The sequence below is a fragment of the Chinchilla lanigera genome, unplaced genomic scaffold (genome assembly GCF_000276665.1).
Source record: "Chinchilla lanigera isolate Chin_1 unplaced genomic scaffold, ChiLan1.0 scaffold00040, whole genome shotgun sequence".
Classification (NCBI taxonomy): domain Eukaryota; kingdom Metazoa; phylum Chordata; class Mammalia; order Rodentia; family Chinchillidae; genus Chinchilla; species Chinchilla lanigera.
In genome coordinates this window covers 8,068,858-8,090,827 of record NW_004955441.1, presented here as the reverse complement: position 1 = coordinate 8,090,827, position 21,970 = coordinate 8,068,858, and the positions used below count along the sequence as shown (strand labels likewise).

The window sequence follows — 21,970 nt, the reverse complement described above, 5'->3', positions numbered from 1 at the left end:
ACAAAATATAAGTTGGATTTCTATAATGACGGCCCACCATGATTTTTATTTGACTAGCACAGCAACAAATTGAATTTTAGTATATTCCCTGAGTTTCAAAAAGACTTAAGAAAAAAAGTGCATGGTGCAGTTTATAGCTAGTTGTTCTCCCAAAGCCTCATGTGCTGGTAGGCGGGGCTTTTGGGAAGTGATTGAATCAGTGAACTGATGAGTTTATAGCTAAATGTGGTGGTGGAAGGTGAAGCCTGGTTGGAAAAGGTAGGTGGCTGGGAGTGGCCCAGAAGGGTCTATCTGCTTCCTTCCCCCTTTGAATTCTCTCTGTTTCTCCTCTGCCATGCCATCCTGCCTTGGAACCCACCAACTATGAACTGAAACTTTCATAAACTGTGAACCAAAATAAACATTTCTTCTTTAGATTTGTAGGTGTTAGGTATTACGTCTCAGTGACAAGAAAATCATTAAATTGCTTTAGCATCATAAAACTATACAGACCTGTCAACAGCAAGTAATTTGCATGCAGCAGTAAAAAGTGTGACAAAATTGACAACAGTAATCCAAGGATATAATAAACTATACGTTAAATTTTCTTTTTACTCAAGATATTCAAACATACCCAAAAGTATACAAATCAACTTAGAAATCCCATAGACCCACACATAGATATGATACAATTATTTAAACATTGCTATTCTTGTCTTACCTTGTATCTTTTACCACATATAGCTGATTTCTTAAATACGTGAACCTCAGAAAGCTGTGCATTATACACTGAAAATATGCATATTTAAAACAAAGGGAGTGAGAGAAGGGGGAAGGAAGGGGACGGAAGGAAAAGGGGTGACATAAAGAATTAAACTCATGTATGTGTACTAACTGCACGCAGGAATGGGAACACTACGTACTGCAAGTGTGTGCTAATAAACTAAAATAAAAACTAAACAGCATTCAATCTTTACAAGGCAAAATATGTATTTTTATAGAGATTAACAATATTAGTAATATTTTATTTATGTTAGTTAACATTTTAATATTCAATATTTTATGATGTTTATTTTACTATTGTTAATATTGTTAATATTTTATCAAAGTAGCACAGGGATGTATATAACATTCTCACGTAACATCCAACACAAATGAAAAACAACTTTCTTTGAGATGTAAGCAGGGAGTCCTGGTTTGGCTCTTCTGGACATCAGGATCTTTACAGCAATATTCAGGAAATTTTTTCTCATTCCAGTCAGTTGTTTGAATACAGCAAATGCTGGGGAGATCTTTGACTCAAGATTCTATGAAAAGAACAAACCCTACGGATGAAAAGGTAGAACCTGAAATGTAGGATGAAAGTTTCCCATAATGTAATGAAAAAAAAAAAAAAAAAAAAAACTACAACTTTTACAAACTGTGAACCAAAATAAATGTTTCCTCTGTAAATTTGTAGGTGTATCATAAGATTAATACAATTTACTTTTGCCCTCTACAATTACAAGTGTTGCTCAAAATGGTGGTCATTAGCTCTCAGACACTTATTAGCTCAGCGAAGAGCTGCTTGGGAAACTTTGGTCATTGAGATTGCTGCACATGCATTTTCAATTTCTTCTCTAAGTGTAGTGGGTTTTCTGTGATATACGACATCCTCTAGGGTCCCCCATACAAGGGTAACACCAACTGTTGAAAAAAATAGTACTCTTTTTCTTTTCCTGAAGTGTATATACATTTTTGTGGTCTCTTGATGATGATAGATAGATAGATAGATAGATAGATAGATAGATAGACAGATTATAGATAGATAGATACAAATCTTATGATATCTCAATAAATTTAGTATTAAAATATTTATACAAGTTTTTCTTTTCCTAATGTGTGTATACATTTTTGATTATATGTATATATATATACATAGAAAGATTTTAATATTAAAAATGTTATCAATTTGGTCTTTGCCAACAATTATAATTTTTGTATAATCCCCAATTGCTAGTTACATGTTGTTTAAATACTTCTACTTAAAATGCTTAAAATTAGTTGTATAAAAAGAATATCTTATAAAGTTTCTTTTTAAAGAATGATTTTTTAAAAAATCTTGGATTTAGAGCTGGGTGTGGTGGTGCACACCTGTAATCCTTGCACTTATATAAATTCTTATGTAAATTTAGCTGGAGGTATAATTCATATCATTAATTGAGACATTTTTATTTGCTTTGATACCTTTTTAGTCCCTGATCTTTTGTGTTCACGATCATTTGAGACCCTAACTGCACAAATCACAAGTAACAATAAAATTTAGTGGTTCCCCCTTTGACTTTAAGGCCTGATAAAATTGGTGGGCCCTTTATGATAGCTATTAAAGAAGACTCAGAATTGAAGTCAAAAATCAGTATTTTTTAAGTTTCCTGGATGTTTTGACATGAATGTGCCTGTCCTCTGAAGGTGATAGGCACGTGCTTGTAAAATATAAATGTTTTTCTCACCCAGTAATTTTACATACATTTCCTATGATGACCTTAACTTTCCTTGTCTCTCTGAATTTATCTTTTCCTAAACTACACCTTCAAAAAGTGGACTTTATACACTCCGGTGTATCACTTTCCTACTCTTTCTGCATAAACTATGCTGCTTACTTTTTAATACTTTGCTTCTAGTCTTTACATGGAAGAGGGGGGTATAATTTTGTCCCATGTCTTCTGCTCGATCATACAAAAAACAATTCTCGTCTGAAACCAGACAACCTTCTGGGATTAGCCCCAGGCCTATCATCTTGAGGTCTTGAATAGCGCTTCTACATCATACTTTCTCCCAGTCTTGAGATAAAGATTTAGCAAGCACATCCTAGGTGATTCCTATGTGCCAGGCTTTCTGTGGACTCTGGGAATGTGCAAAAATAGGTCAAACACCATATATTCCAGTGGCTCACCGAGAAAGCCATGCAACCAAACACATGGCACCATGTTACCAGTGTAGTACGATGCAAAGGACAGCAGAGTGCTGTAGAAACAAATGCTGCTTGTCTTTAGGAGGCCTGCAAGTTGGTTTTACAGCTCTTTACGACAAACTATTAAAGATAGCACCTGCCAATAATGTGACATATAGTTGCTGTAAAAAACTATCTGTGTGTTATATGTTTTGTCTGTGTGTCCCCCCAAAGCCTCCTGCAGCCCATGGGCAGGCTATTAGAGTTGAATGATTGTGGGTGTGAGAGCTACACCCACCCTGGGGTGGATAGTTTGCATATGTAAGGGAGAGGAAAAAGAGTGCTTGGGACATTCCTCCTCTATTCTGCCCTGGTGTGTGGGTCCTGGTAGTCGCTTAGCTGTGCTGCCGCCCTGGGATGCAGCCCTCTGCCAGGTGCCACTCTGCCTTATAATCATGCCTAGTACGGGTTGAAACCTCCACAAACTGTAAGCGAAATAAACCTTTCCTTCCTTAATTTTGGTCATCAGATATTTTGTCCCAGCAACGAGAAAAAAGTAACCAAGACACTGTGCCATGTTTTCTGCACCTTGCATCTCACCGTTCTTGGCTGTATCTGCCTTTGACCACAGTTCTTTCACACTCTGTGTCACTGAACTTTGAGTTGGACCTCATACCATAAATGAATTAAGACGTGATTCCATTTTCTCTAAAAACACAGAAATAATGGGGGAAAGAGTGGAGGTAGAAGATGGAATGCTTACGTTTATAAATAAATATTTTTAGGGTAACTCACTTTAAAAATCAAAAATAGTTTATTTAGGACTCAGATTTCATAGCTGTGCATGTTCAAGCTCTTAAGGAGCCATTACCAAGACAGAAAAATAGAACTGTCCTTAGAAGTTTCCCTCTCACCTGTCTATTGTTAACCTGACAACCATTAAGATGCCTAAGGAAAGGGTTTTACTGTAGCTCCATCCAAACCCTGCATTTATCATGCTACATAAATCTGGCGTTTTGCCCTATATATTCAAGACCAATATTCTAGTGTTAAGAGAATACGACATTCTACTAAGAGGCATTTCTTTAATAAAGATTTCCCACATACTCCCCCAAAGGTACTTCTAATAGATCCAGAGGCAGCTAGTTCCCTGAGGAGGAGTTTAGTGTCACCAGTTCAGGACAGCAGCAATAGCTTCTAGCTTCATTTAGCTTCACAAATCCATTCTCTGGGAAAGGGAAGAAGAGCTAGCAGATAAGGGCAGAGCTGCTTCTCCTCGGGAGGCTTTTGAAAAGTGACAGGTACTCTGTTAAATCTGCCATATGAATAATAACTTCATCTGGAGAAAACATTGCAGGTATTGTTAATGCCTGAAAAAAGTGCTAAGTAAAAGAGAAGGAAAAAAGATCCTTCTATCGGAGAATAGCTACCCTCCTAAAAATAGAAGTTCAAGCCTTCACAGGATTTTCTGTCCAAGCCTTTATGCAGGTCGTTTGCCCCTCCACCGAACAAACTCTTTGTGGATGAGTTTTATTTCTACTGTGATATGTGCAATTGTGTTATTATCACATGTGAGAATGCAGTTAGAGAATACATTAAATGTCATACTGGCTCAAATAAAAGTAGTCAAATTCTTTTGAAGAGCCACCATTAGTATAAAGCATTGGCTTCAGCGAGGATTGCTGTCTGACCTTAAAATTCACCAAGGTTTATAATGAGCTGAGTTAAGAAGGGGTATTCTATGTATTGATGTTTAAGGATCAAAAATGACTTTAAATTCCTGGACATGTTAAAATACATGTGTGTGTGTGTGTGTGTGTGTGTGTGTGTGTGTGTACAGCAATAGTTACCAAAAGGTCCATAAAAACAAATTTTGTTTATAAAACTTTTTTCCTACAGTTCATAAAGCTCTGTGACAAATTATGTGGCCTCCCCCAAAAACATCCATGTCTAAGGGATTGAAAATACCCAAGGAAAAAGATGTCTGGGAAGGTAGAAAAACATGCTGTAAGCTACAGCCTCATCACTCTTTGACATTTGCTTCATTTAACGTGATGCAAACACCTGGACCAAAAATATTAGCAATATAAGAAATACTTTTTCTCTTCACTCTGTGGGAACACCCCTGGGAAGAAAATCTAATCTACTCTCTGTCCTAATACTAAGGGAGAACCAGGGGGATAAGCATGGAGTACAGATCTTACCAAGGAACATTACTTTCTTTAGACTCTATTCACGTTGTCTGTGCTTGCTCCATTTTGTGTTTGGAAACACTTTAAATGAAGGGAATTGCAGCCTACTTCCCTGGCCCTGAGACCCACCTGTCAGGGTTCAGCAGTGAACATGCTCATAGTTGCAGAGACGTAAAGCAGCACTTCTCTGGAGCTAAGGCTCGTTCAAATAGGTATGTATTATTTCATTTCATCTGTCAACAAATTCTTAGCAGCTGATGGTAGAGAACACCTGCTCACCATTTGCTGAAACTGGGAAAAGACTCATCTCTAGCTCCAGTGGGCATAGGTCATAATAATCCTAATGAGCTGTCTCTGGAAATGCCAAAGAAGGTATCCTCATTGGTCATCAAACACAGGCAGTGTATGATCAGTAATCGGCCGCCTTGATCTAGAAAGAGAATCTCATTCATGTGAAGAATCTTCACGGATGATGAAGCAAAATGTATTCTCTAAATGAAAGAAAAAAATATACCAAAAAGGAAGAACTCGAACACAGCAGTACTGTCTATGTACTTGATGTCAAGGTGGAGCTCGTGAACTCTCCTAAACAGAGACCGACATCCAGGGCTTTGTGGATTATCTGAGGGTGCAATAAATGCCATTATATTTTCCAGATTTTGTCGGTGTTTGAGGATTCCCGTCTGCTTGCAGATATGAAGGGCAGCAGCAGCAGCAGCAGAAGCAGCAGCAACCACAGTACACGCTATGTGGCAGTCACTGTTCCCTCTCCCACTGATTCATCTGGCTCTTCCATCTAGAAAGTTCCACAGCACTGAGCATTGAAGTAGCTGCTTCTCCGTGTCCAGGGCTTTAAACGATTAAGTAAGGATTTGTTGTTGTTATATTTTGCTTTGTTTTTTAAAATTTTTATTTTTACTGGTACACACTGGCAGTACATAATGTTCGTATCATTAATGGGATGTTGGTGCGTCTACATGACATATGTCGGTTCTCCCTTCTCTCCCTCCATCTCTCGACTCCCTTCCCTTCTGCACCTTTAATTTGCTTTCCATAAAGCTTATCTCAAGGATCTGTGTTCCCAGGGTCTTGGTTCTTTGGTATATGGGATGTCTGTTCTGATATACATTCCTCTGGGGCTTATCGTGCACTTCCTACCATTTCCACCTACTCACCTACTGGAGGTTAGATTTTTCTGAGAGAGATTTCGGCTTATGTCTCTATAATTATGCTTGTTAACTTTCTTTGTAAGAATGAGAACACTGTGTTAAGCTTATCAGTGAAAACTTGGCCCTCTCTACCAGCAGATTTGCAGCTTCCATTAGGATCACAGTAAGCTAGGCTAAAGGAAGAGAGAGAATTCACTTGTTGTAAAGGTCAGCCTCCTTAATTAAATGAAAACCCAGGCAGCACATTAGAAAATGAAGTGAGGGCAGCCTGAGCTCTGACAAGACCGTACGGCGGAACTCGCTGATGCTGCAGAGAGCCGGGTAAGTTGAGTTCCTCCGGATGGGAAGAGGCTGCAGCCTTAGAGTGCTGGCTCCTTTCTGGCAAGCAAATGGAACTGACTGTGTTTGTGCCTATCACGCAAGTCTTGTGATTGTGCTTGTGTCCACCTCAGCTCATTTGCACCTTCTCTGTCACTGACCATTGCCATAGTGGCCATTGCTTGGCACTTCTGCATTTCTAACCACTATACTTCAGCCAAAGCCAGTGTGGAAGAAAAAAGTTAGTAATGAGGCTCTGACCTAGGGATATTCACAGTTCACATCAACCCTCTGAGGGAAATATTGCCATATCCTTTTATAGGAAAGCAAGCTAAATTTCAGAGAACTTAATTGTATGATCCAGGATCAAACAACCAGTGCAGTATAAGGCTAGAGTTGGCTTTCTTTAATGCCAGTTCTCTTGCCATAAATACTGGTATTTCATTGATCTCATTCTGTACCTACTGCTGCCATTCAGATATCTCTTGGGTGGCATCTGGGACCACACTGAACATTGCTAGGGTGACAACAAAGCCAACCCTGTCTAGATTTTCAGCCTAGCTTTGTGCTGCCCCCACCCTTGATTTGGTTGCTTTTCTCTATCATGAGTAAATGAGCCCTTTCATGAACAAAACAGGTTTTCCACGGGAGAAAGCTGCCAGTTTTAAGATTTACATTCCATTCCAGCTCCTCTCCTTCCATGTCATTCCTGTTTTCCCCCAAAATACAGCTTTGAATAATGAAACCATGACATGGCCCTTCATTTCAAAATTTAAAGTACCATGGATTCGTGATTCTATGGGTTGATTACAAGCAATTATGTAAATATTTTAATTATTTAAAAAAATTAAAACTGTGATTAAATGCATCACATAATCCTAAAGCAGGAAGGCAAAACTTCTAGGCTCTGATATTTTGTGGTAAACCAAGAATTCCAGTTAATTAGGCTTATTAAAATTTGGGTTTGAGGTATTTTCAGAGGATGTTTATGCTTAGGAAGAACTCCACAGTGCACTGTCAGCGTCGAGCTCCAGGGGGCGCCATTGCGATTGTGTGCTGTGGTGGTTTCCAAGGTAGAGGAAAGTGAAAGGGTAAGGTTTAAAGCCCTGGTTTGCATCTCTGGCTGCAATTAGAATTGCCAGAAGACCTTTTAGGACCTGTGTCTGAGTTTCATCGCAGGCAGTTAACTCAAACTCTCAGGGGGTAGATCAAAACTTCAGTAATTTTTTAAAACCTCTAGTTTAGAGTAGATGTGGAGACATGAATCCTGAATTTGAATTCCAATTACTAACTCTCGAAGTTTCACTATCTTCATCTGCAATAAAATGAGCTAATCAATTGTTTTCATTTTATAAGATTGTGACTATAACCCTTAGCACTGTACTTCTCTTTCAATGATTATTTTTAAGTGAATCCTAATCATGGTTGTCATAATAAATAAATATATCACTTACTGCTCTAAAACCTTAAAGTCTTTAACAATTAAAAAATAATATGGTACCACCAATTAAACATATTCTTTTCTGAGAGACTGCAGAGAATATAAAATATAATTAACATAGAATGAATCACAAGATAATTCAGGCAAACCCATATAAATCCTGTTGAACTCTGACAGCGAAAAGTCTACTGAAGATAACAAGCAGGAAAGGTGTGGCAGTGGAAACTCTGCCACTGGAGTTTCACCTTTGATTAGTTTATCTTTCCATTCAAACCCCACTCTGCTCCTCTTGTACATCTATATTACTGTAACTCTCTCCCAACGCCAAGCATGAATTTGTAGTGACCTGTTAAGAACTTGCAATGATCTCCAGTTCTACAGCTTTCATCACCTCCTAAGCAAATCCCTCCATAATTGAAGCCCAGCAAGTAGCCGGTCTCATCAATTATGATTCTCAAAAGTCTCTCAAGCATTAATCATTTTCTCCATTTTTCCTCCAAGGCAGGCTCATCTCTTTCTTGAACTGCTTTACCAGCTACTAGCTCTGGCTGCTAGAAATAAGTTTCTAAAAAATGAGTATTCCCAAATCACTTTCTGCCTTAAAATTCACTCTACAGTTTGCATTGGTCAGGGTTCTCCAGGTTCTTCAGAGGTACAGAAATTATATCTATATCTGTATCTATATCTATCTGTATATTCTATATCATATATATCAAATAAATATCATATATGACATAATTCATATCATGTCTTTATATATGCAGTTATGCACAGGATTTATTAGGTAGGCTTACTGGACCGGAGACAGGAAAGTCTGCAATGGTCATCTGAGAGATACAGAATTGGTAGCTGCTCAAACCAAGAAGGCAAAAGCTGAGGAACAAGAGTGATCAAGGAAACAGTGCCAGTCCAAGCCTAAAGCCCTGGAAACTCCCTAAAGAGACACTGGCATGAATCTGCTTTGGAAAGCAGAAGAAACTAGAGTTTCATGCCCCCTGGAGATGGCAGAAGAAGATGCACCCACTCAGGCAGGCTGGCGATCTTTAGAATGCATGCCCACTTCCTCTTCTCCCTCTTATCTCATCCAGACCATGAGCCTATTTGGTTGGTGCTACTCACAATCATGGTGGGTCCAACCCCCTCAGTTTACCAGTCATCTCTGGGATACCCCATCTCTGGGACACCCCACTGACACACCTAGGTGTGTTTCACTAATCAGCCAGGCATTTCTCAATCCAGTCAAATTGACATATCAATGATGAATGGTCACACTGCCTTACTGCCTACAGAGTCAACTTGAAAGACCTCAATTTAGAATACAAAAATCTTCAAAATCTGATTTTTACCAAACTTTTCTTTTGAATCTTTCCTCCATCTACCCCTTCTCTCTAAGGTGTCTTGGCCTTATCCACTCTGACTTCCACATTATTCTCTAGATGTGCCAATGAGACTTCGCATTAGCTGTTCCCTTTCCTTGTTTTAATGCTCCTTAATAATAACTTACTTATATTTCAAGGTGGAGATCCTGTGTTATCTCTGTGATGACTTCGCCAGCTAGCACATATTCTTTCTCTCTGCGTGTGCTTTAATGTAATCAGGAACACCTACCTTACCCAGCAGTCTGTGGGCTCATTGAGAGAAAAGTGTGACTAATTTAGCGCTCATAACTTTTATCTGCTAGAGGGTAAAAGGAGCAATCTAGTTAAAGCTATTTCATTAGAATGTGACTTGGTAGACTATATTGAGGCATTTAGAAAGTTCTAGTTACTCAGACTGGAGAGTAACAAAAGAGTTATTAGATACCTGGATGTTTCATTCAATGTGGGAATGTCTGCTGAAGGCATAAGCTGGAAGAGCAGTTCAGAGCTGACCTTGAGTGTTACTATGAAGTCGAAGGACAGGAAGGGAGAGTGTGGACAATGGGCCACCATCACTGACACTGAAATTGCCACACGGAGACCATATCCATCAATAGCTTATGTCACCCAAGACAACCGGGTGAAATCAGAGGGTGCCCTCTGAGGCCACATGTTAGAAGTTCCCGGCAAAATTTCAAATAATGTTTCCAGGTCCCCTTCCTGAGACTCAGATTTCATTGGTCTGAAATAAAGCTGGATATCTGTTTTTTAAAAAATTCCTAAGTGACTGCCATAGGATCTACATCATCCTTTACAAAAAGAAAATTTCCAAAATATGCTGACATTATTTATCGTTAAAATAATTAACCTTACCTGCTACAAATTGGTAAGGTTTTTTGTTGAAATCCAGGACATTTTCTGAATGTTTTTATTTCGTTCATCTAACATAAATAGTTTATTTGTTCTGAACACATGTCAGAGACACCGTGCAAAACCTTTTATACCTTAGTTCATTTCAACAATACTCTTCCAAGAAGCTTAAGTCACTTTGAATCCAAATATCCTACTTCTTCCACGCGCTTCTCATAGAACGTTTGTCCCCCTTCAACCGTTACAGTGGTGATGTTTACACTGCGTGAAATTGATGAGTATTGGGCCAGAAAAACATAATCCTTTTCTCCTGGATTTATGGAGCAAAACTTACCTACTCCTGAAACAGAGCTGCCTGTTGCTACTGTTCCTCTCATGTTCGCGATGGTAGAAGACCTGGCAGTACTTTTCTACGCGCTTTTGAGAATCGAAAGTGACCGCATACATGTCTTCCCTAAATTCTTACAACTTATTTTAATAAGTGGCTAGCATTCGTTGTTGTCATCACTGCAAGGCTGTAAAATTTCTCTTGTTTTTGCAGTCAAAGGACCTTGTGAAGCCTTTGAGTGAGTGATAGGAATTCCCCAAGACAAGTTCAGGCACCACTGATAGTAGTCCCATAATAGAGATTCTGAAATGAACTAATGGAAAAAATCCTGGAGCTGTGTTGGGAAGACAGATGCTAAGACTGGCCTGAAATGTCTCCAAACTTCCTGACCTTAAGCAGGGCATTTAACCTCGTGAATCCAAGGTCTCTACCAAGGACATGGTAGTTTTTGCCTAGCCAGAACACAAAGGGGTATAATAAGTGCATAACAAACCACCTTTTTTGGTTGGGGGGGGCGGTTGTGTTTCCGGTACCAAGAATTGAACTCACGACCTTGTGCTTTCCAGGCAGGCGCTCTGCCACTGAGCTAAATCCTCAGCCCCAACAAACCATCTTGATGGCTAACTCTCTTGATCATCTTTCTTTCAGGAAATGGAAAGAAGCCATCATCTTGTACTTTTGTAAAGTCAGTGCAAATAGATATTGCTGATCCTCTTCACTCTGTCATTTGTCTCCACTTCTCCTCCTGAGGTACCTGCCCAAGCACCAGCCCCACCAGTACAGGTCCAAGTAGACAAGAAAACAAGCAGACAGACAGGTGGAGGGCAGAGCCTGCAGCACAGGATAAAGGACTGGAGTAGATAACAGTATAATAGGGTAAAAACATCAGAGAAAGATAATGCACATTCTTGAATATACTTTACAAAATGTTATTTTTTTATTTTTAATAAGAATACCTATTTGAATGACATTTTCACTTTTCCATACAGAGTAATCAAAGGATTCCAAGCAGGAAAAAGGACAAAGCTTTTTAAAAGCCTATAATAAAAATCTAATTTGAAAAGACTAAATTAGATCGAAAGATAAAATCAACCCCTGATCCTCAGATGCTGAAAACACGACCAGTTACAACCAACCATGCAGGACCAGGCCCTGAAATAAGGAAGGAGCAAGACGAAGGCCGGTAGGCATGCTGCTGTTTGTCCCACCGGAAAGAACACGAGGCAGAACAAAGGACCATGTGATTGTAGGATAGCGGAAGCCCAGCTTCTCTGTGTAGTTCTATGCTGCATCTCGAATTTATCATTAATTGGTGATTATTGCCCACTAACTGGTATCTGTGGGTGAGAGCTAGGCTGCTGTGATCTTAAATAGTCACTCTATTTACCAAGGCCATTGTTTCTTAACCTTCCCTCATTACAATCTGAAAATTGGGAAACAGGCTTAGAGGGGTGAAGCACTGGAGTATACTAAGTTTAAACTGTAAGTGTGTGTCTGTGTGTGTGCACGTGTGTGTGTGGTTTGGTTTGGCTTAATTCTTTTGGACAAGGTCTTCTTACATAGATCAGGCTGGCTTTGAGCTCATTACATAACCCAGGCTGGCCTTGAAATTGTGTTGATCTTCCTGCCTCAGCCTTCCAAGTCTGGGATTACAAGAGTGTGCTACCACATCTGGCTCTGTGTGTGTGTGTGTGTGTGTGTGTGTGTGTGTGTGTGTGTGTTTATCCTTTCTTTCTTTTGGAAGCAAACATTTTCCTTAGCTTCAAAAATAACACAAAAAATGCACATTTTCTTGCAGTGAGCTATATTACTTATAAGTAGAAGAGACATATATTGCAGAAGAACTATATCTTATGTATTTTTTGCAGATAAAGGAATATTGCAGGTAGGAAATTATAAAAATAAAATTTTCATCTTGTTCGTATTTTGCTATTGTTCTTTTTTTTACTACTCTCTTTAAAATAAAAAAGAAATAAGAAAATAAAGTAACACCAAAAAAATAAAAATAAAAAAAACATTTCCAACGGGAAGAAACAAATTTTAAATAAATGAGAGAAATAGTTATAATTATTAGTAAGAAAATATTCATTCACTAGAAGAAATGAAATAGCAGCAGGTTTCATCAATAAATATGACAATATGTGTGCCACAGACTTATTTTTGAATCCATATTTATTTGGAGGATGTATGATGCCTTTAACAAGAACACTTTTATTTGGCAATATGTATAAAAATAAAAGTGCAAAAGTGATGCTTATGTAATTTCGAATGCTAAAATAACACTGAACTATATAATTAGTGGTATTTTAAATGGTACTTAAGCAGTAATTTAATGGTGATGTTAACAAATCTGGCATATTTTTTACTCAGATTGACACTGCTTAAGACGAAAGCATAATTGATGTTCCTTCAGTAAAATCAGATAGAATCTGTGAAGGAGCATCTGACATCTACGGTAAAATTAAGGTCAAGAACTTCACAAAATATGTTGCAGACTGCAACAGATGTTCTCAGATTAAATCATATTTCTATTAAAAACTGCAGAGATGCTTAGTTGATAGAACTCAGGATCACAGAACTGGAGACACAGCAGAGATATTCAGGAGCTAGTCATTTCCGTAATTTTAAATGTGAGGAAACTGAAATACAGATAAGGTTAAGTAATTAACTTAAAATCCCAGCAGCATCTACTAGTACTAAATGCTGAAAACATGACACTGAGTTCTGACCCCAGCATCTACTACTAGAATTCAAATTCTGTCACCTATCCCAGAAAGTCATCCCTTTGTTGCAAAAGGAGGGACATTTTAACATTTTACTGAAAAGTAGGGGCTGGGGATACAGCTCAGCAGTGCATTGCCTGCTTGGCAAGTACAAGGTCCTAAGTTCGATTCCTAGCACAAAAAAAAATAAATAAAATAAATAAAAATATACTTGAGCAAATTATCTTCTTTGTTGGTATCAGATATAGATATATTGAAAAAATGACCACTGTCTTATTTAATTCCTGTCCTGGCTACTACCCAATGCTATATTTTATATTAAAGCCCCAATTCCAGGCAAGGCTACCATTCACTAGGCATCAAACAGGTATCAAACTAATATAAAGTTTGTCACACATGTTTTTAAAAATAATTCCAATAGTACCATAAAAGATTAGCAAATATTAGTATTCTTCTAGTGTGTGGGCAGTGTCTTTAAATTTAGGTAATGAGCAAATGATTTGTCAGTTCATCTTTCATAAGATTTAATATTAGCAGGAGTTTGAGCACAATGATCAAACTTCTTCCATGAATCGCTAAAGATTTGTGAACAGACGGGTGAGTATTAAAATGAAAAACATTGTAAACATCAGAGCTATTCTTTCAAGGTTAAATCAAGGAGACAATGGAGCACTAGCCCACTTAAAAAATATATTCTAAAAGACCATATAATTTGTCACCTCTGATTGTATGTTCCTTATAATAGACAGGGATTCAGAAGTCCAAGTTCTGCTAGAATCTTCCATATGGCAAGTTAGGAGGGAGTTTGACTTAAATATTTCAATAACAAACTAGGATAGACTTCACAAAGTGAAGAAGAACATAATTGACTAATTCCAATAGTAAAATTGTAAGGCAAGTAACACCTTCGTAGTCAAGGGCCAAGACTGGTTACCACAGCCAATACTATAGTTTACATTTTATATTTCATATTCATCTTCACTGTGCCCACCCCCTACTTCTAATTATTCAGCTGGATAGAGACTATCACACCCCCTTACTTTTGCTTCAATGGCTCTTAAACATGCATGTGAAGCACAAGGGGACTTGGTAAAAAGAGAAAGGCTACTTTAAGAAACCTTGGTCCCTGTGGGATTTATTACCTGACAAGTGACTATGATACACACAAAAAATTGAGAAACACTACTTTAACATATGCTCTTTTTTTGTTTTTGTTTGGTTTGGTTTGGTTTGGTTTGGTTCTTTTTTTTTTTTTTTTTTTTTTTTTTTTTTTGGTTTTTCTCGGGTACCAGGAACTGAACTCACGACCTTGGACTTGCCAGGCAGGCGCTTTTGCCGCTGAGCTAAATCCCCAGCCCCTGGTTTGGTTCTTTGAGACAGGGTCTCGCTATATAATTCAGCCTGGTCCTCAACTCACTAAATAGCCCAGGCTGGCCTTGAACTAGCAGCAATCATGCCTCAGCCTCCTAAGTGCTGGGATACAGGTGTGAGCCACTAAACCCAGCGCATATACTCTTCATACTATTCTCTGAGATACATAATTGCATTTTCTTCATCATTGGTCTGTGTGATTATAACTTCTTTCTGCAAAAATCTAATCTTTACCTAGTCAACAAGTTTAAGTACAAGCTTTAAAAATAGTAATAATAACAATGGTAATAATAATAATGCATGCTTATAATACTTGGGAAAAATCTAGATTTCCTATTATGTACTTATGGCCTTTTCAAAATTTGGCCTCACCAGGGATATAGCTCAGTGGCATAAACACTTGCCTGGCAAGCACAAGGTCCTGAGTTTGATTCCTAATACCAAAAAAAAATTGGCTTCAGTGGTCCTCTGCAGCCTCAGTTTTCATCACTTCAAATTATTTGCACAATCTTCTAATGTGCAGTGCCTTCTCAGAGTCTGATGCTGTTCTAAATTCACTGATTTGTTCATTTTTTTATTGAGTTCTGACCATAAATACCACACTGGATCTGAGGATAAGTATGAGGAGAAGGCAATCATACGAGTTCTCAAGAAGTGAAAATGCAGAAACATCAAGCATATCAAATTTGATTCAAACCGAGATAAATGCTCTAATCACTGTAGGGTGTCATGAGCACATAGACAGGGAAGATTATAGACCAGTTGAGGAAGCAGGTTTTCATGAGTAGCTACTTGAAGGAAGTGAATTTTAAGCTAATACTTCAACTGATAAATGGAAGGGTGTTCAAAGGAACTTTAAAAACAGACAACAGAATATGTAAAAGGTATTCTGGTGGGAGGAACACAAAGTTTTTAAAGAACTAAAAGCAGAATACATAGGTTAACACAAAAGAGGGAAAAGGTGAATAGATAAAGTTGGTGAAGGTGGGCTTGTTGGCCATATTTTTTTTAATCCTGAAGAAAATTTGAAGTTACTAAATAGCTTTAAGCAGAGAATTTGCTCAGATTTATACTTTAAAAGATTTTTTAGAACCAAATGTAGAGAATGGATTAGGTGGTAGCAAGGATGGATGGTATAATACCTTATGGGAGGCTGTGGTCAGCATTCTGGGAGAAGCCAGAGGGTGACTGGACAGGGCTGCACTCACTAGAACACAGGAAGAGAAAGAAAGAAAGGAAGGAAGGAAGGAAGGAAGGAAGGAAGGAAGGAAGGAAGGAAGGAAGGGAGAAAGAAAGAAAGAAAGAAAGAAAGAAAGAAAGAAAGAAAGAAAGAAAGAAAGAAAGAAAAAAGGAAAGATGAGAGAAGAAAATTTTGACTACCTGGCTGATTCTTTCCATAAATATGTGAGTGAATTGATCATGAATCGATCAACATTGTGATCTTATATAATTTAAACCTCTATGGATATCAATTTCATCACTTAATAAGTAAAGTTACACCCTTGTCTATTTTGAGCCATTTGTGCCAAATTCTGGCAAGGAACTGTCCTTTTTGTTCGCAATGAGGATCATGTTAAAATTAAATCAGACAGATCTTAACAGAAAAGGTTTAAATTAAAAGGCTTTAAAGAAGCAAAATTTTATAGCTGACGTTAGTTCAAGAACGAACAAGAATATGAGAGGCTCCCAGGAATTCTAATAACAAGGAACCTCAATCGTTCCTACACATAGAGAGAGACGGGCAAGCACTGAGGACGATGAACAGTGAGAGATGGAGCTGTGGCTGTGGAAGTGGTGGCCCTAAGCAAGACAGCCATTGCCAGGACCATGGCCAGAGGCAGGATGAGGGGGGAATGCGTGGGTTCTAACACCAAGCTACCTCTTCTTTCACCTTCAATATCTTCCCAGTAACTCTCACCCCCGGAGGCCATTTAAGCCAAGGGGCAAGCAAATCTAGGTGATTCTGTTCTTGGGGTCAATCTCCAGGCACTGACAAGGGTATAAAAAAGAAAGAATGTCTCTGGGAGGCAAATGAGTCTACTTAGAGAAAAAGTAGTCTACAAAACTCTTCAAGAAAACCATAGGGCTTGATTTCAGTAGACCCTAAAAGCGAGTCCACTGAATGAGGATGTTCGCCAAATATGAGCAAGAATAAAGATCTAGAGTACTCAGGGGAGTGCAGAACCATGGAAATAATGGCAAGGAAAGAGAAAGTGAACACTTACACAAACGATGAAGCCAGGCCTGAATTTTCTGCTATCTTTCATGTTTATACCCATATCTGTATTTGAAGGCCAATAGTAAGCAACTTCCAATCAAACAAATTAAATGATCTCAATAGTTACATCAATTTATGCCATGTTAAATGTCATAATGTAGCCTTTACCACTAAAATTCAGAGATTCTTACCTCATATACTCTATTTAATTGTATTTACAATATTGAGAACTCTGTGATCTAGGCAATATATCCAGTGTCAATCCAAAGAGTCTTCACACCACCACTGGTAGAGTCCATGTAATTACCACCGATCTACTCTTCCAGAGTGTTAGCCAGAGATTAGAAACATTACAGATATCACCTGCTCCTCCTATAAAAGCCACATCTGGAAGATACTGTAATCTGCAACTGTCTGTAAAAGAGTCTGATGCTTACTAAGGGTGGTAACACATACTATGTGGCACAGATAGAAAGTAGACAGGCCAAATCCACACCCAGGTCTCTGACTCATCAACTTCCAGTCTTTCTTCTGTGTAAGGTAACCTCACGGAGCAGGGAAGGTGCCCCTCGCTGAGGCAAAACAAATCATTCGCAAGTTGTATATTTAGAACATAAGTGTAGGAGTCCTAATGGACACTTACTTTCTTTTTGAATTAATTGGGAAAAACATATTAGAAGAAATGGAAATTTTAAACTAATTGGCTTAGGAAAGTGAGGGAGATTGGTTAGGTAAGAGTGAGTGACATTTAACAGGTATTTATGACAAAGAGAAATGAACCTCACCGGGAGTCCTGAGGAGAGTCTTAGATCCGCAGGCAGTACCTGTACAGTACAGGTCGGCAGAATGGAAAGATTGGGGGTGCAATTGCAAAAGGAAATATTCACCCATGAGGAATTTCTCATAAGATTTAAAAGTCTGCCTTCTGGGCAAATCCCAGCTATTTCTTTACATCATCTATCTACTTGGTTTATTGACTCATCATTTCCTTCTGGTCCTAAAAGCACATTTAATCTCTTTCTATACCCCATGCCCACTTTTAAGTGCTGGAGGATATAAAGCCAATATGGTACAATCTTCCCTCATAGAGTTCCATGTCTAGTGGGAGAGAGAGCCATGACCCAGCAAACACCATCCTGCATGACAGGTGCTAAGACAGCCTCCAAAGGTGCTTCAGAGTCACAGAAAAAAAGTGCCTTTATCATTAAGAGGTGAGTAAGGTTCTTTTCAAAAACTTTGCCTAAAGGATGAGAATTAACTAGGTAGAGAAAAAATTAAGAAAAACATAAGTAGAAAGCTGTGGAGGGCTTGAGGACAGAGGCAGCTAGATATTAACAGAGTAGACATTCCTTGGGAGACAGGGATAGGAGGCGAGCTCAAAAGAAAACCACCACCAAGCTCTTAGCCTGCTGAAATATTTAAATCAGCAGAGAGATAAGAGTACATCCAGGCTTTGGAAGGCCCCTATTGGATGCCAGGTAAGGAGGAGATAGGAAGGATTTTAGGCAGGAGTCCCAGAAACCAGTTTGACAAATGGTTTTCAAACCTGAGTGATTGTGTAAGTGAAAATAAATAGGCTGCCTAGAGCAAGTAAGACGTTTTCAACATATTTCCCCTTAATTTCTCATCATCTCTCTTTAAAGCATGCTCAGAAGGAGATAAAGGATAAATATAAGTAACTGATAGAGGATAGAGAAGACTGTGCTTGTAGAGTTTTGGTGGGGGGTGCTGAACTGTACGTAGACATGGAGGCAAGCATGGATGTGTTTACTGTATATGGACAAATGTGGGAGAGATGATGAACTAACATTTTGCCCTTGGACAACAGCTGTACGAGTCACCGTTCTTACTTCTTGCTCACCAATCCCACTACCTGCAATTTCTGGAGATAGGAAGGGCTCTCTTCCTATTCGTTTGAAGGGAGAAGGTTTAAACCTTAGAAAAGAATAAATGAACTTATCGGAAATATATTTTTCATGTTGATACACCTCTTCGCCCAGTAGAGTGTATCATTTCAAGGCTCACATTAAAAAGGACACGCAAGAGGGAAAGAAGTTCATCTGCCACATCAGAAGGGATTTCTTACCTCCCTCACTGAAGAGAAAGGACAGTACTGATGGGATTTGGTAGTTCAATTAGCAGAGCAAACAAATTCCTCCCTGGAAAAAAGCTAAATGAATTTGGTTTTTGATCTAGAGAAATTACCCAGGCAATGAGTTCTCTCTTTCTCCAACTCCTAAATGAGTCTGACAGTGTGTGATGCGTTATTAAAACAAGAAATTCCCAAATGTAAGTGAGTCTGATGTGGTCTGAGTATGACTGATACCGATTTAGATTAGATATATGGAGAGAGACAGAGACAGAGAGAGACAGAGACAGAGAAGGAAAGATCCATTTGACTGAAAAAAGGGAGGTGGTAAACAGAGACCATAAAAAAATTAGGGCCATAAAAAGTATGGCATCCTGGGAAAGGAATAATAGTAATTTGAGGAAACATAATAAAATAGTTCTATAATAAACAGTGCTTTATGACAAGTGTTCAGGTGCTTGAGGACCAACATGTTTGATTAAAGTATTGGGAAATAGTGTTAATTAAAACATTTACTTTTTGGTCTTTTAGAGCAAGCAGGATTCTTGGGTTACAAGCATGAGAAGCCAACTGTAAGCAGAAGTAAAAATTGTAGTGGGTTATAGGGTGGCTTATGGAGTAAAGGGTAAGACAGGAGAAAGCTGAGTGAAGACATAAAATATTTAGCTCTAGGGATCTTGGTAGTGGGAACAAACAGAAGTCACTCCTCCATGAAGACTGAGAAAAATGAGATCTTTATGAAGTCTAGTGACAGCTTTGTAAATGAATGTCCAGGGAGCAACAGGCCTCTATGAGAAAGAGTGACATTTAAAACAGAGAAAACATGTACTTCAGGACTCCTGAAGCAGAGTCAATCAACACGCATGCACTTTAGGTAGTGTTGATCGCTTGATGAATTACACTCATTTAAAATTGGAAACAGCCCAATGAATATAATATATAAAGAACATACCTTAATGGAAGGCAGCATAAGGAGTGACAATCTGGTTTTGCTACGCTGACATCCATCAAATTAATGCAAAAGTGTAGGTTAAGTTGTGTAATGGTAAATCTACTAAGGCTCTCAACCACATGAAGTCACTGGGAAAGGGAGGAGAAAGAACTGATGGAGTTTCAAAGAAGAGACCTAGCTTCGAAGTGCAAAGATAAAACTTGTTTGGGGCGGAATTTACAATGAATTCAAAGTTATTATTTTTGATCTAGGTCAAGTTTTATTAAATACCCTTGATAGGACCATGATGTTATTCAACTCTGGTCCATAGATGGTTTTACTTAATTGCTATCTTGTTCAATAGAACCTTCCAGCTACCTAGATGATTCACTTGTGTTAACTGTCATGAAATTAAATCCAAAGTCTTGATGCTACAATGACAAAGCATGTAAAAATTATTTTATGAGAAGAATGTTGTTTTCCTACTATCACAGTAGAGTAGGGAGAATATTTTGATTGCGAAGTTGGTACTCAATCATATGCTTATTATCTATGTAGCTTTGGGAGAGTGTGTTAGCCTCATTCACTCTTAAACTCCTCCTACAAAAGCAGCCTAATAACTCATTATTCGATTTGTCTGTCAATCTCACAGGGTTGTGAAGTATGTCAGGCAAAATTATGTCATATAATTACTTTACAAATTACATAACAAACTAATGTCCTGTAATATAAGTATTAATTGTATTTTTGGTGAATAAATAATAAACACAGGAAAGACAGAAATATCTGGGATTTCTTGACTAGAAACCTTGAAACAGTGCTAATAGAAGTCTGGTCCATCACAAACTTTTGGACTTCACAAACTGAAATGTTTTCTAAGAGTTAACTAAAATGTGCTAATTTTATTTTATAACCCTTCAAAAGGTATAATTTATGTCCATGATGCAATAATCTCCATAAACAATTTTTAAGACCATGGGAAACAGCATCAAAATAAGCTGCAACTGCAACAGCATCTTTGACATGACAGAGCATGAGCATAATTAATATTGCATATAAATATAATCTTATAGTATTGTGAAGTGGGCTCACTACTTAATTGTTCTGAAAATAATAGGGTATGCTTTCTTTAGGCCAAATCACTGAGAATTTATTTAATTGCCCTTTAATAGAAATCATACTATATTTTTAGTCTAGGGAAAACAGTCTGTGGGAACCACCTTCTCCCACCCATGTCTTGGCAGTGGGAACTAAAGTCTCCGTTTGGGAATATTTATTGGTCCCCATGGCAACAACGTGCTTTATCTTGCATAAATCCTAATATCATAAGGACTCCACTGTTCTTTAGCATGCTTTCTATCTGAACCCTAAAGTAATACTCTTGATGTGAAATGAAAATGCTTTAAATAGAACTTTAAAAGAAAATTAAACCTTGCTACAATGCTGGAGAGTCTTAGGAAGACTCTGAAACAAAACCTGCAATTTCTTAGTAAACAAAGGTTGCTGACCTTACAAACAAATGACTGTGTTAAAATTGTGTATAATGTGCTAATTGGGCAAACACGAAAAAGAATGTGACCTTGTCGGGTCTGAGCTCCATTGTCCATACATACATGGAACAACACTCCATGGAGACGGTGCTCAGATGCGTGTGTTGCCTAGATTTAGTGATCATTTCTTCCTGTTCTCCAGGCTTGCACCAATAAATTGTAGCTTATCAAATTCCACAGATTGCATCTTGGGTAAAGTCTGATTGTTTTTCAGGCTTATGGATTTGTTAAAGCATATTTGCTAAGATTCTAAACGTCTATCCAACAAGGTTAAGTTAAATCCATAAATTTTTTTGGAGTCCTTGAAAGAAAAATGTACAGTACTAATAGTAGTAGTATTTGATCCTGTGGTCAGAAGTGACATATTTCAAGGCTCCAGGTTACATATATTTTAATAAAATTTCATGTTCCACAGAACATAAGTTCATGCAACCACACTGTAATATTTGGTTCAAAAAATGTAAAATCTGATACTGATATTCTATTTCTTTTTTTTTTTTAAAT

At 38.1% G+C, this 21,970-nt stretch overlaps 1 long non-coding RNA gene across 2 annotated transcripts in view; it reads right to left on the bottom strand.

Annotated features, from left to right (window-relative positions):
- Nucleotides 1–1,022: 1,022 nt before the first annotated feature.
- Nucleotides 1,023–21,970, bottom strand: part of LOC102017392 — a 52,625-nt gene continuing 31,677 nt past the window's right edge. Inside the window, exons 5-6 of one of the 2 annotated variants that reach the window (XR_262055.2) lie at nucleotides 19,938–20,065; nucleotides 1,023–1,304 (exon numbers count right to left, since the gene is read on the bottom strand). This is a non-coding gene — a long non-coding RNA (uncharacterized LOC102017392). The remainder of the gene's footprint in view (nucleotides 1,305–19,937; nucleotides 20,066–21,970) is intronic. The other variant, XR_262056.2, reaches the window with a different exon arrangement.